At 39.3% G+C, this 16,116-nt stretch overlaps 1 long non-coding RNA gene across 1 annotated transcript; it reads right to left on the minus strand.

The window, feature by feature from the left end:
- Positions 1–10,804: 10,804 nt before the first annotated feature.
- On the minus strand, positions 10,805–15,827 carry LOC135747212 (uncharacterized). The gene is made up of 3 exons (XR_010531795.2): positions 15,696–15,827; positions 15,467–15,565; positions 10,805–10,898 (listed from the first exon to the last, which is right to left on the minus strand). It is a non-coding gene; the product is annotated as an uncharacterized lncRNA (long non-coding RNA).
- Between the last annotated feature and the right edge of the window lie 289 nt (positions 15,828–16,116).

Genomic DNA, 16,116 nt, shown 5'->3' on the forward strand with positions numbered 1-16,116 from the left:
CAAACCTTTTAATAAAAAGTTGCAACCAGAAACATTTTATATCGAATATTTTAATTGCTGCTTAAACTGTATACCCGAAAATAACGGGAAACAAGCCTATATTATTAAAATACCAATAGAGTTTGTTATTTTCCTTTTTATTTTATTACACGACAGAATATAACATATTTAAGCATATTAAAGTGTTTTTTCCTGTTTTAAAACATGAATTTATAATGTTTATTAGTGGAACTAAAGGTTGGATTAAACTTGAAACGCACGTGATCGTTGTCATCAGTGAGGCGACCAATCACGTCAAGCTGTTACGTCATTACAACTCCGGGCAGCCGCTCTGGAGAAGCTGCACCGGCTGAGCTAGCCGGCTACTCTCGAAACGCTCTCGCGGTACTTAAAAACCATATGACACAGTCATGTGCATGCAGCGCCAGCTGAAGTTGGACAAACTTACTAACCGGAATGCACTGCTTCAAGTCAGCCGCCGATCGGTCTGCGCAGCGCCGCATGAAGTCGAACACACCTATAGTGTTAACAACGTGGTTTGGAGAGGTGTGTGAAACGCGCAACCATAGCTGCTCTGTTAAAATGAAAATACAATGAATACTTAATATGCCCTCCTGGTTTTAGACTCTGAGGAGTAAAAGAACAAGGTCCGAATCAGAGGACTCTCGCTGGCTGACATCCGACCAAGCCAGAATGATATCGCTGCAGGTCAGATGCAAGCTTTTTCCAATACCCTTTTAGGTACGTGACAATCTCTGCTGTCGCGGCTGTCAGCTTGGTTCCCCTCGACGCAACTTCAGATTTCCTCAGACGATGTGCAGTGTAAAAACATTATTGAAATTGTATTATACATTCTTGCTAAACTACAAGTGAACGAAATTTCAATGAATTTGAACAACGCGCACAGGAGTTTTACCAAACGCAAAATGGAAAACAATGGGACAAAATAAAGTGATGACTTTCGAGTTTCAAATGGCCAATATTTTGTTATTCTTGAACCCATAGACATGGTCTTGGTGTCCAGAGAGTATATTTGCCCGACAGTGACAATATGTTATTAAAAAATAAATTACATCATTATGGATAAATGAGTGCTTGCAGAATATATATGTTTGAGAATGCTTATAAGTACTTTTTTGTTTCTTAAACTTTAAAGATGAATATTCTCCTTTAGAGATGGGCAATTTTCAGCAATAGCACATTATATTCAAAATTTTGAGCTCATAAAAAAAGATTTTTCGCTTATTTAAATGACTTTTTTATGTTTTTATGCACGTTTAGTTTTGGTGCAATTTCATCAAAAGCTTGTAATTAGGAAATATACACAACATGCTTAACGTATATTTTCTATTAAAAAATGTTAAAATGTTGAAAATGTTGTAAAAATTGCGTATTCTTATATAATAAGAATAACAATATGATGTATTTATATTGCGCTCAAAATGATTTAGAAATGGAAAAAGGAATTCTTCTCAACTACCACCAATAAAGTTTTAAAATTCTTCTTTAGAAAAACGGCATTTAAACCCACGTGCACCGAACAAGAAAACGTATGCTAACATACAGTCCGTGTATGATATCTTTTTTATTTAGTTTTACATATTTTTATTTATATGCATTTAATAATAGTCTACCGTAAGGTCATAATGTACACACTGTTAAAAATGATTCAGTGGCTTTGTAAATATCTCTAAAATAAATTATTAAAGTAACTTAATAAAATCTCTTAATGCAGTTATGCGATTTTTTTAGTTGGAAAATAAATTACTAAAAATAGAACAGATATTTTGTGTAAAATGTACATATATTATTTGATGTATACGCCTTAATAATATAAGTATTACATTTACATATTATTTTAGTCAATATATTTAAAAAGGTCAGAGTAATATATTTAAGTTTTTAAAACTGTAATCATGCATATTTCAAATTATTATTATTTCTATTTGACATAAAAAATGTGTAAGTTTTACGCCTAACTTGAGTATGATTTACTTATATTTTCACATTGATATTATTTGAGTAAATGTAGGCAAAAAATTTATTAATAATAAGTAGAAAAAATGTCAATTTTAAACAATCACATAGCCAACGGTTTTTAATCAGCAACAAAGAAACTGCGCATTTTGCCGATGACAAACACCTCAGAAGCTCCTCGAATTTATGAATATTTACACTCACAATATGATTTTATTTCCTTAGTACAAAAGTATAACATATTATACAAATTCTCAGTGAAATGTATTAAACACCAATGCATACTTTTTATCGTGTTTCATACCATGTAAAGGGAAACATGATAATATAAAAAGTAGCCTACTGTTCAGTAATGCAGAAAAGCGCACCACAACCATGTTAAAGCTATTAAAACGTTCAGATGCAAAAATGAACTAAATGTAAAATTAGATAAACTAGTTAATGATATTGCGTAAATGCGCTCGGTCTCTTCAAAGGTCTTCGCGAATTATTTTGTTATAAGACTCGATTATCATACATCACGTCTCTTCTGTAAGTACACGGAAAAAATAAGACAAATGATGCGCGTTTGAGTCGGCTTTTTATGAAGAATATGTGACTGTTTATGTAACTGGCAAAAGAAAACTTCGCCAACAAAATGTTTGCCAAAAAGCATGCATTTGTATGACATCAAAGTCTATCGCCTAAACATCGATAATCCGTGTCATGTTACTTCAATATCATACAGTATACGCTCAGAATGAAGTCGAGCACACACATTGTCGTCAGTATGGCCTACATGAAACACGCCTGCCCTCTACAGGTTTTTATATTTCCTGCGTCCCCCACCGAACCCCCCTTTTGCGGGATCTCGCAGAATTTCGGAAGTCTCCGCGGCATTCTGGTCTCAGAGACGCGCATTTTTAAAGGCCACATCTGTACCTCAACACCACAAAAAACCTACAAATTAGTTCCATTAAAGGCTATTTAAGCGGAATCCAACTTTTCCATAAATTAATTTTCGGCTCTCCCTCCCCTGCTCTAACAAATTCACAAACATCACTGCTTATTAAAGGCATCCAAAAGAGCCACCCCACTCGCCCAGATGCTAGACAACCTTTAACACTAGACCTACTTACTAAAAGTATCCGTACCCTGCGTCTAGGCTACCATTCCATCAATACAGCCCGCACATTGGATTTAATGTTTATTTTGGCCTTTTTCGGGTTTCTCAGATCCTCGGAACTCACCACTACCTCAAATTTTAACCCAAAGATTCATCCCACAATTTCAGATCTATCCCTAGTAGACGACGAGACTATCTCCTATTTTATCAAGCAGAGTAAGACAGACAAATTCAAAAAAGGCCATTTCATTTATATTTTCAACCTCCATTCACCTATCCAACCTTACCAAACCCTCAAATCCTACCTTCAATTCAGAGAATTAGCAAGCAAAGACCCCTCAGACCCACTTTTTATAAACGACGCAAAACATCCAATCACACGCTTTTGGTTTCAAAAACATTTAAAATTAGTCCTTATCCAATCGGGCATCCCAGCAGAACACCTTTCAGGTCACTCATTCCGTATAGGTGCTGCAACCACAGCCGCCCAAAAAGGACTCTCGCGGCAGCAGATCCAAGCTCTTGGTCGTTGGTCATCCGAAGCTTTTAAAAGCTATATCAGATCTAACCGCTTCCACATTAAAAAAGCGCACCAAACCCTTATCAGTTAAATTAACTCCGATCACAAAAAAGGGGGCTAACCATCCGATGCAGCGAGTTTTGAACTCCCTTCAAAATTCGCAAAACCCTGCCAATATGAAACAAACCAGAAAGCCTTCTAATATAAATAATCAAATTTCCTCACCCCAATGCCAGCGAGGCTTACCTGTCCGATCGCAGTGAGTATTGAACTCCCGTCGGGCACCACTAGAAAGCCTCCTAATATAAATTATTATTGCCCATCTCATCGCCAGCGAGGCTATATTGTCCAATCGCAGCGAGTATTGAACTCCCGTCGGGCACCACTAGAAGCCTCCTAATATAAATTATTATTGCCCATCTCATCGCCAGCGAGGCTATACTGTCCGATCGCAGGGAGTATTGAACTCCCGTCGGGCACCACTAGAAAGCCTCCTAATATAAATTATCATGGCCCATCTCATCGCCAGCGAGGCTATACTGTCCGATCGCAGCGAGTATTGAACTCCCGTCGGGCACCACTAAAAAAGCCTCTTAAAATAAATAATCAAATAACCTATCTCTCCACCAGCGAGGTTACCTGTCCGATCGCAGCGAGTATTGAACTCCCGTCGGGCACCACTAGAAAGCCTCCTAATATAAATTATTATTGCCCATCTCATCGCCAGCGAGGCTATATTGTCCGATCGCAGCGAGTATTGAACTCCCGTCGGGCACCACTAAGCCTCCTAAATTAACAAATTCCCCATTTCCAGTGGGGAGCTTACCCGTCCGATCGCAGTGAGTATTGAACTCCCGTCGGGCACCTTTAGAAAGCATCCTAATATAAATCATTAAATTGCCCACCATCAACGGGGCTTACCCATCCGATTGCAGTGAGTATTGAACTCCCGTCGGGCACTATTAGAAAGCATCCTAAATAGAAATTATTAAATTGCCCACCATCAACGGGGGCTTACCTGTCCGATCGCAGTGAGTATTGAACTCCCGTCGGACACAGCAAAAGCCTCCTTACATAATTTAATCAAATTGCCCATCCGACCGCCAGCAGGGCTTACACGTCCGATCGCAGCGAGTATTGAACTCCCGTCGGGCACCACTAAGCCTCCTAAATTAACAAATTCCCCATTTCCAGTGGGGAGCTTACCCGTCCGATCGCAGTGAGTATTGAACTCCCGTCGGGCACCTTTAGAAAGCATCCTAATATAAATCATTAAATTGCCCACCATCAACGGGGCTTACCCGTCCGATCGCAGTGAGTATTGAACTCCCGTCGGGCACTATTAGAAAGCATCCTAAATAGAAATTATTAAATTGCCCACCATCAACGGGGGCTTACCTGTCCGATCGCAGTGAGTATTGAACTCCCGTCGGACACAGCAAAAGCCTCCTTACATAATTTAATCAAATTGCCCATCCGACCGCCAGCAGGGCTTACACGTCCGATCGCAGCGAGTATTGAACTCCCGTCGGACGTCGCAAAACCCCGTTAAATCATCCTGCTCATCGGCGGTGGCGGGCTGACCCATCCAACAGCGCAGCATATATTAATCTTCCATCGGAATCATACTCAAACTCCCGATGCCAGATGTCTTCTCAGCAAACATCAGCCTCATCATTTCTACGTTTGGGGGGCACAGCTCCCGGCTGCTGTCCGAATAAGCTATTTTTCCTTTTGGGGGGATACTCTGTGTTTCAGGCTCATTCCCTGCTCAGAGCCCTCTCCCCGGACAGCACGCCAAATACGTTTACTAATTTAAATCTTTTAACTTATTTGTAAGTGTGAACTCGTGAAACTAGTCTAAAAATCAGTCCAGTTTCTCTAGCTGTAAACCCATTGGCTGTTAAAGTCTTTTTTCTTATAATAAACTGACATGTTGATAACGCATTCAGTTTATGTGTTTCGGAGTACACTTTCAGAATGCTCTCAGTTACATGACGATCCATACTGTATGCATCTGTGAGTCTGGTGGTGCTTATGGGGTGTCACGCTGGGACGAGTGAGCACAAGGGTGAGAGGGAAATCTAGACTACACTGCAGCTAAGTCACTACATTGACATGGCAGAAGGACAGAATGCCCTTTTGTTCTGGGCACTCTTCCTTCACTCTTTCAAGTAGACTTGGCAGTGCCTGCTTCTAGTGCTCCAGTAGAGCGAGTTTTCAGCCATGGTGGCATCATGGCCAATTTGATCTTTTGCAAATGTAATGCAGTATAGGGGCCTCTCTCCACCTGTCCACAGCACGCATTTTATTTCTGTGGTAAGAGGACTTGACATGATTCGAAACTAAAATGGTAGGACTTTGGACTCGACTTGAGACTTGTTGGCTTTGACTTTTGACTCGACTTGGGACTTGCCTCATCTTTGACTCGACTTGACTCGGGACTCGAGGGCAAAGACTTACTTGTGACTTGCATAACAATGACTTTGTCCCACCTTTGCTAAGACCTCACATTCCGATCGGTCTGCGCGGTGCGGCAAGAAGCCAAACGAGCGCTGAGCCAAATTATAAGTCGAGCGTAAGAAAATGACAGAGGTCTGGTCAGGGAATTAACCCAACACAAAAGTGAAAATGATAGCAATGACTCTATAGATAAGATCTATAGACATGCACATCAGTGTTTTATTTGTCTGGAGAAAAGGACAATTTGATATCCAAAATAGTGTCCAACACAATACTCTATCATTATACTCAAATAAGTAGGGCCTACATGCACTGCTATCAAACGTGATGTGTTTTGGTGTTTGTTGTAATCTGGAACTTGGTGTATTTCAAATGTGTTTGTTAAAGAGTAACTAAACCCTAAACCAACTTTTTTTAGTTAATGATCTGTAAGAATGATGCTTTATTAGTGCTGTTCATTGATTTTAGTAAGTTTTTTGACATTTGGATATAAAGTGTTTCAATACTACAATATATGGTGAAAAAACGTCTGAGTGCTGCCCTCTTCAGGTTGAACGGTGGTTACTGCAGTTGAATTTTCCTATTGGATGTTGGGTCCAAGAAATGACTCGTGATGTAAGCAGGTTCAAGTTCACCACGCCCTTGTTACGATCTCACCACACACTTAGTTCGTCCCCTCTATCTCCGTTGGGATCTGCCCACTTTTCTTGCATTTTTCAAATATTGCAGTGGGTGGAGTCAGGCTCTGACAAGGGGTTTAGTTACTCTTTAAGTGTCTCCACATGAAAACGGAATGCCCTCCCCCCGCACAGTCCTACAATGAGAACCAGAAAAACCGGTTTCTAACCATTTTATTTACATGTGAATAGTGAGAGCACCCTCTCAGGAGCTGTAGCAGGGTTTTTGCTGGGTCTTTATAAGCTTAAGCCAGGACTAAGCCTTAGTTTAAATAGGAAATATAACTAGTTTTAACAAACCTGCCTTACTTAAAACATTATTTGTCTGCATTTTGAGGCAAAACAAAGGGCATGGCCGTCCGGACCTCTGTAATTTTCTGACGCTAGTCTTATTTGACACAATGCTCAGCGCTCGTTTGACTTCTTGCGGCGCCACGCAGACCGATCGGACGGCATGTGACGTCTTAGCACTGCTAGACAGTAGGCCTTTTGAATAGATCTCGCGGTAGTGTGACGTCACAGGCCAACGGGTTTGCGCTGCGCCCCATTAAGTAAGATAAAGTGAAAATTATTCCTAGATGACCAATAAAATCATACCAGGCAGACAGCAAAGGAGGGCGGATACCTCAGTTAGTGGAAGTACAAGAAAGATAGGTTAAATTGGGCCGGAGCACAGCTCCGCCTCCTCGGGTCCACAACACACCTTGCCGGAGCTCCGGTCCGTCTCCTTCAGCAACAGGGTATAAAAAGACGCTCTGCTCCGTGCCAGTGAATGCGCTGCGCTGGTGCGTGTGAAATGACGCAAAGCGAATAATAACGTTTTCATTCATAGGCTTCACACTTCACACAAAAATCATTTTGAGAAAATCATGCTTCTCAGAGCTTCTGTGATTTTAATCCCGTCTGAATCGTTTTTCTCTGACAACCTCAGTAATCTGTAAATTCCAGAGCATTTTACCTACTGTTTTTCGCCGAACTCAGAGGTCATCTGAGAAATATAATTCCTTCCGGATGAAAACGTCTGTGTTTGCTCGCAATATCTTTTGAAAACGTGTTTCTTTTCGTGTTTTGGCAAACGTGATCTGCCGAAGGTCTTACAAACGCGCGTATAGCGTATTGTACTTCCTGAATCGCATTCATTCAGATAGCCTATGGATTTTTTTCCATTCGGCGGAATAAAATAATTAAATCAAGACGAGCTGAATATCATACACTGTTAAGACTGGACAAAACGACGGTAGTTAGTTTTGTAGGTGTTCAGCTTGGGAGTTATACTCGGTTTAACAAAAAATTGGAATAATAATACAACAGAATATTTGGAATTGGGGCAAGCAGAACATGAAGTTTTCTAAGATTGTTATTCACGCCGGCACGAATGACACTAGGCTCCGCCAGTCGGAAATCACCAAAGATAATATTAAGGAGATGTGTGAAATTGCAAAAACAATGTCAGACAATGTAATATGCTCTGGTCCCCTCCCCGCCTACCGGGGAGATGAAACACATAGTAGATTAGTGTCTCTCAATGGATGGATGTCAAAGTGGTGCCCTCAGCATAACGTAGGGTTTATAGACAATTGGAAGCATTTCTGGGGAAGACCATTCCTCCTAACCCGAGATGGCCTTCATCCGTCATCGGAAGGAAGTGCTATACTCACTAAAAATCTGATCAATAGTCTTAATTCTGATATAGTATGACTATCCAGGGCCCAGGTCAGGAAACAGACGGATCGGCTTAACCGTCCATCTGTTAGCTGCCGTGATATGTCAAGATCACATATATCCCAGCACTTCGAGTCAATCTTACCGAAATATCAGCACATTCCACCTGTATCTGTTCCCCGAACATATAAATACAGGGCACCGCTTGTTACATCTGGTACAAATCTGATTCAAATAAAATTAGAAAACAATACATTAACAGATGAATCTCGAATCTTAAAATTCGGCCTTCTTAACATTAGATCGCTTACCAATAAAGAACCTATTCTCAATGAAATAATTACAGACCAAAACTTAGATGTACTCTGTTTAACAGAAACCTGGCTTAAAGCAGACGACTACATTAGTTTAAATGAATCCACCCCACAAGACTATTATTATAAACACGAACCTCGATTAAATGGGAGAGGGGGTGGTGTAGCTACAATATACAACACAATGTTTAAAGTAAACCAAAAATCTGAGCTAAAATTTAAATCATTTGAAGTAATGTTGTTAAATATGGAAATAACTGATCGTAACCACAAACAGCTTTCTTTTGCTTTAGCGACAATCTATAGACCACCGGGCCACCATGCAGATTTCCTTAATGAAATAGCAGATTTCCTATCTGAGCTTGTAGTCACTGTAGATAAAGCTCTTATTGTTGGTGATTTTAATGTCCATGTGGACAACCCAAAAGACGCATTAGGACGTGCGTTTATAGATGTTCTAAATTCTCTCAATATTAGACAAAACGTGACAGGGCCAACGCATACTCGTAATCACACATTAGACTTAATTCTGTCACTCGGACTCAATATTAATGACGTCGAAATATCACCTCAGAGTGATGCAGTTTCTGAACATTACCTTGTGTCATACACTGTACTTCTAGATAGGATCACTCAATCTACAACATGCTACCGACTAGCCAGAACAATAATTTCCACCACTAAAGATAGCTTTATTAGCACTCTTCCAGACCTGTCCCAAATGAAACATGTAGCAGATAACTGTGACGATCTAGATATTGAAATAGAAAACCTAAAAAATGTCTGTTCTAACACATTGGATGCCGTTGCTCCCATTCGAAAAAAGAGATTAAAAGAAAAACCGCCAGCTCCATGGTATGACCATCACACAGCAGCCCTTAAAAAGGCAGCTAGAAAAATGGAAAGAAATTATAGAAGCACAAAGTTAGAAGTATGGCGCGCAGCATGGAAACAGAGTGTTAAACACTACAAACAGGCTATTAAAACCGCCAGATCTACATATCTTAGCAAGCTTATAAATGAGAATCATAATAACCCTCGTTTCCTCTTTAGCACAGTTGCAAAACTGACAAGAAACAAAGAACAAACAGAAACCAATAGTAAACTTCAACACAATAGTAACGATTTCATGAACTTCTTTTCTAACAAAATTACGGCTATTAGGGAAAACATCGTAACTACCCAAGCAGCCATCACTCTACCCATTAGTTCACTAAACACTAGATTACCATATGAACATTTTGATTCATTTAAACCTACTACAATAGATGAGCTCTCTAAACTAGTCACATCATCCAAATCATCGTCCTGTATATTAGACCCCGTTCCCACAAAACTACTTAAAGAGGTATTCCCTGTAGTGTCAACCCCGGTTCTAAATATCTTTAACTCATCGTTAAAAATAGGATACGTTCCAACAGCTTTCAAGCTAGCAGTTATTAAACCGCTGATTAAAAAACCACAGCTTGATCAGGGAGAGCTTAATAACTTTAGACCAATCTCAAATCTCCCTTTTCTTTCGAAAATATTAGAAAAAGTAGTGGCTAGCCAGTTACGCACATTCTTGACAAATAATAGTACGTATGAAAAGTTCCAATCAGGATTCAGGCCCCACCATAGCACAGAGACAGCGTTGCTTAGAGTTACAAATGACCTCCTATTAACATCCGATCGTGGTGAAATCTCAATTCTTATATTACTAGACCTTAGCGCAGCCTTTGACACAATAGACCACACAATCTTACTCAATAGACTAGAAAACTATGTTGGTATCAGTGGTCAGGCGTTAGCCTGGTTTAGGTCGTATCTAACCAATCGCTATCACTTTGTTTATGTAAATGAGGAACAGTCATATCACTCCCTGGTTAAATATGGTGTACCGCAGGGATCAGTTTTATACAGTTGTTAATACAATAGAAATTCAGATAAGACAAAATGAACTACTTTTAACAAAAATAATAAAAACAGTAACAAAATAAAAGCATATAACACAAAATACAATTTTAAAAATGAAATAACATCTAAACATTAACAAACTATCTTCAGTTCACGTAAACTTATTAATTGTACTAATTTCTATACCCCCCCCCCCCCGTGCTCCCTGGTGCCTGTTTGAAATGCCCCCATTGCATCCTTCACTTCCAGTTCTGTTGCTGCTGGGAAGTTGTTCAACACAGCATCTGCCAAATATGATATGAAAAGAGTGCATGAGACAAGTATTTTTGCTTTATGTTAAATGTGATAGTCATTCTCTTTTGAAGAAGTGACATATAAATATTTACAGGCAACAGTAATCATACCGTTCTCATTACTACAAACAGAAGTGCATGTTTCTCTGCGTGTGTTTAATGACATTTTGGAACTAGCAAAAGAGGCTTAAAGGCAGGGTATCTGATTTTGATCCAGAAACATTTGAGTTATGCTGGTTGAAAGTCTCCACAAGTCTTGATAGCATTCACTATGTTAAGTGGTCTAAATGTGTATTTTTATATATTTGTGTCATCTGTAAAAGGCGTAGGACCAAAAAACGTTCAACAAATCATTGAACCCTGACCAAATGCAATATTTGGACATGGGCATTTTTTCAGAGTCAAGGATTTAAAAACCACAAAAATTTTCTGTGATACCGTTTTCAATGTATGAACTGTGTTTACACAAAGTGAATTAAATCATGTAATTGAATTCATGTTTACATTTACAATTGAAAGAATATAATCATTTAAAGGCATATACGTTGTTTGTTGCTTAAAAATAAAATGTATTGTGTCCAGTTGAAAAGTTGATGTTTTAATACGCAGACATTTGAAAATAACACATTTTTGTGTCACAATGGCAATACCACAACACCGTGGTATTTTTGCTTACGGTTATCATACTGCCAGAATCTCATTCCGACCCATAATTGGACGCATTAAATTTTTGCCCCTCTTCTGTGAACGTGTTTTGCATGCCACTTCACAACCTGTTCACGCTCTGTTAAAATAGGGAGAATCAAATAAACCTTCCTGCTGAACTGACACAGGAGCTACAAAACGCAAGACATTTTGAAACATCTGGATGAGCAAAGAGCAAAAACCCAAATTAACATTGGTAAGTTCACTGCTTTTCTGCAGGATGGAAAAAGCTACAGGTCTTAAAGGGTCGTTGCAGTGTTTCTTTTGGAAAGGTAGGTGTGCGGTGTGATTCTATCTTGATGGATTCAGATTGTATTTTAATGGAACGTGTTGCTTATGTAGTTTGTGTTCCTTTACGAATTAGTGTAATGATATTTATCTTTTCACATTTCTAAATGTGCTGTATTTATTTCGGATTAAAAACAGTTGTTTATGTTGGTTATTAGGGGTCAAGCCCAGAATGGGCGAGACCCCTATTGGGATTGTTAGTTTTCTTCTTCTTATTATTATTATTATCTATTATTCTTCTTCTTCCGCCATTGCGTCTATGGCAGCCCATAGAACCGTACGTAGGAAAGTTATGAAATTTGGCACACTCATAGAGGACATTCCAAATAGTCACCACACCAAATTTGGAGTGTCTGTCAAACCCAATAGCGCCACCAACAGTCCAAATTTTCACTTACATTTTTGGTTATAACTGCTGACCCGTACGTCATAGAAACGCAATTCTTGTTTCTTCTGATTCCTTGGCTCATGCCGATTCGATTGCACCATATGACGTCATTTCCGTTATGCTAATTTTTTTGATATTTTGAATTGTTTGTAAAACCTACTTTTTCAAACTCGTCCTAGAGCTTTTTTCCAATTTGCGTAAAGAATGGGTGTGTAGCATCTAGAGACACTCATGGCAAAAAGTTATGGAATTCGTGTTGATTCACCAATCCGTTACCGTATAACGCGTCAATAAATTTTACGTAGAGCGCGAAAAAACGGATTTGAGGCTGTATCTTTACCAAAGTTAAGCGTATTCATACGAAACTTGGTAGTTTTGATGGCAGTCACGACCTGAGGGTCCATGCCCAGTTTCGTCACAGCGCCACCTAGTGTTCACGAGATTTGAAAAATGGCTATTTTTGCTTATAACTACTGCAAACTTGAGTCTAAAATTATAAAAGTGCTATTGTTAGATTCCTTGAGGCATGCCGAGTCAAACGATACCAAAAGGTTTTCGGTCGGCCATTTTGGGGGTCGGCCATTTTGAATTTTAACTTTTTTTGTAGGAAAGTTATGAAATTTGACACACTCAAAAAGGACATTCCAAATAGTCCCCACACCAAATTTGGAGTGTCTATGTCAAACCCGATAGCGCCACCAACAGTCCAAATTTTCACTTACATTTTTGGTTATAACTGCTGACCCGTACGTCATAGAAACGCAATTCTTCTGATTCCTTGGCTCATGCCAATTCGATTGCACCATATGACATCATTTCCGTCATGCTAATTATTTCGATATTTTGAATTGTTTGTAAAACCTACTTTTTCGAACTCGTCATAGAGCTTTTGTCCAATTTGCGTAAAGAATGGGTGTGTAGCATCTAGAGACACTCATGGCAAAAAGTTATGGAATTCGTGTCGATTCGCCAATCTGTTTCCGTACACCGCGTCAACAAATTTTACGCAGAGTGGGAACAAACGGATTTGAGGCAGAATCTTCGCCAAAGTTAAACATATTCACATGAGATTTGGTAGTTTTGATGGCAGTCATGACCTGAGGGTGCGTGCACAGTTTCGGTACAGCGCCACCTAGTTTGAGCATGTTGATGAGCATGCCGCAATGGATTTGCGGCTATATCTTCGCAAAAGTTTTGCACATGGGCAGTGGTTCAGTGGTTCAGGGGTTAGTGGTGGTTGTCTACAAATCGGAAGGTTGGTGGTTCAAACCCCAGCTCCACCTGACCATGTGTCAAAATGTCCATGAGTTATATGTCATAACAGTCATTGAAAAGTGATTTTTTTTTGCTTATAACTACTGCAAAATTGAGTCTAAATTCATGAAAGTGCTATTGTTAGATTCCTTGAGGCATGCCGAGTCAAATGATATCAAAACGTTTTCTGTCTGCCATTTTCAATAACAAAGCATACCAACTTTTTCAAAACTCCTCCTACAGCGTTCGTTTGATTGGCTTGGATTTGGTACACACAATCTAGACTCTAGAGAAAAAGTTTTTGTCAGTTGTTGTATAGCACATCAACAAATATAATGGCGAGCACGAAAATGGATTTGAGGCTATATCTTTGCAAAGGTTTTGCACATTGATGTGTGTATTGGCAGTGGTTCAGTGGTTAGTGTAGGTTGTCCACAAATCGGAAGGTTGGTGGTTCAAACCCCAGGTCCACCTGACCAAGTGATGAGGTGTCCATGAGTGAGACATCTAAGCCCAAATGCTCCCGATGAGCTGGATGGCTCTTGTGTGGCTGACACTGTATGAATAGGTGAATGTTTCACAACTTGTAAATGTCATGAACTGAGGGTGTATGGAATGTTTTGTTACAGCACCACCTAGTTCATCAGTGACATTTTTTGAAAGCTTTTGTAAACTTTTCAGTGCCCCTACTGGTTAAGAGTTTTGAGGCTTATCTCCAGATCACTTTATCGTATGTTCACCAAATTTGGATTTGTCATCAGAATCATGACCTGAGGCACCATATTGTTTCGGTGCAGTGCCCCCAGTGGTCAAGTCATTTGAGGATATATTTCAACATTGCTTAATCATATGTATATCAAATTTTGTGGGTGTCATCACAATCATGACCCAAGGCATCATCTATTGTTTCGGTGCAGTGCCACCTAGTGGTCAAGTCATTTGAGGCCATATCTCCACATTGCTTAATCATGTGTACACCAAATTTGGTGGGTGTCATCACAATCATGACCTGATGCACCATCTATTGTATCGGTGCAGTGCCTCCTAGTGGTCAAGTCATTTGAGGCTATATATCAACATTGCTTAATTGTATGTATATCAAATTTGGTGGGTGTCATCACAATCATGACCTGAGGAACCATCTATTGTTTCGATGCAGTGCCCCCTAGTGGTCAAGTCATTTGAGGCTATATCTCCACATTGCTTAATCGTATGTACACCAAATTTGGTGGGTGTCTTCACATTCGTGACCTGAGGCACCATCTATTGTTTTAGTGCAGTGCCCCCTAGTGGTCAAGTCATTTGAGGCTATATCTCAACATTGCTTAATCATATGTATATTAAATTTGATGGGTGTCATCACAAACATGACCTGAGGCAAAACCCATTGTTTCTACACAGCACTCAAGATTTGAAAAATGGCTATATTTGCCTTAATCTACTGAAAACTTCTTAAATCTTAAATCATGACGGTCATCAACCAATACTTCATTCTGTGCCCTTTTCGGCTTGACCCCGGCATCGCTGCTTGCAGCTATATTTTTGGTAATGTTATTCACTTTGTCAGTCTTACTGGTTAATGAGATAGGAGTGTGCTTCTGGTCGGTGCGTGTAGGCTAAAGTTAGTATTTTTCAAAATCAAATACCCTGCCCTTTGAGATGCCAAGCATAAAATATTCACAATACAATCTTATGGACATAAAACCTGTCAAATGTCTAAAAATAAAACATCTAAACAATATTGTATGGGTGAGTTAACTGTTGTATCGGCAAAGAGTAATTTAATCTGGGGCTTTTAATATTTAGAAAATATTAAGGCATTAACGGACTGTCGTCAATTACTCCTCATATAACCTAATGTCATATTAAAAGTATTATTTTGTGAAACACCATTCAGCCTAAAACTACATACAAACACACTTACCTTTAATAACTGAGAACTGATGTTTTTTCAAATGCTTGCTTCTGCAGTGGACCACCACCATTCATGTTGAACTTTGAAATTAATGAATTTTAGTGAACTCTAAAATACAAAAGACAATGTCGTTAACAGTTGCAGACTGACATAGTTTTATTTTTATTTTTTGTGACCACATGAAAGACTGTGTTGACACCACAATGTCTGATTAATATTGCATGTTTATAGAATTTACCTGTCCAGCATTCTTCCGGCACGGTCTCTCAAGTTTCTCCCTCCAGTTTCGCACACCTTTGACACCTGAATAGCACATGCCTATGTCAGTAATTGTACAGTATTGTATGCTTCACTGTACAAGTGTTTACCAACCTTAAAGGTTAATGCCCACTGACCTGCAAGTTTTCCCTCACTAACACAATAAAACTCCTTTTCCAACAGACTGAAGGCCTGTAAGTTAAATCCATATGGAGAAATAGCTTTCCCCCAAAATCTATCTCTGCATGCATAATTGTAAAGCACAACACTGCCTACATTAATGTAAGCAACATAGTAATAACTTAGCTAAGTTACTGCTGTTACTAAAAAGCACCCTACAAATCACTCATGTTAATCTTCAGTGTAACGTTACATAGACTCATTTACCTCCACTATTTTAT

This window comes from Paramisgurnus dabryanus, chromosome 1 (genome assembly GCF_030506205.2).
Source record: "Paramisgurnus dabryanus chromosome 1, PD_genome_1.1, whole genome shotgun sequence".
Lineage (NCBI taxonomy): Eukaryota > Metazoa > Chordata > Actinopteri > Cypriniformes > Cobitidae > Paramisgurnus > Paramisgurnus dabryanus.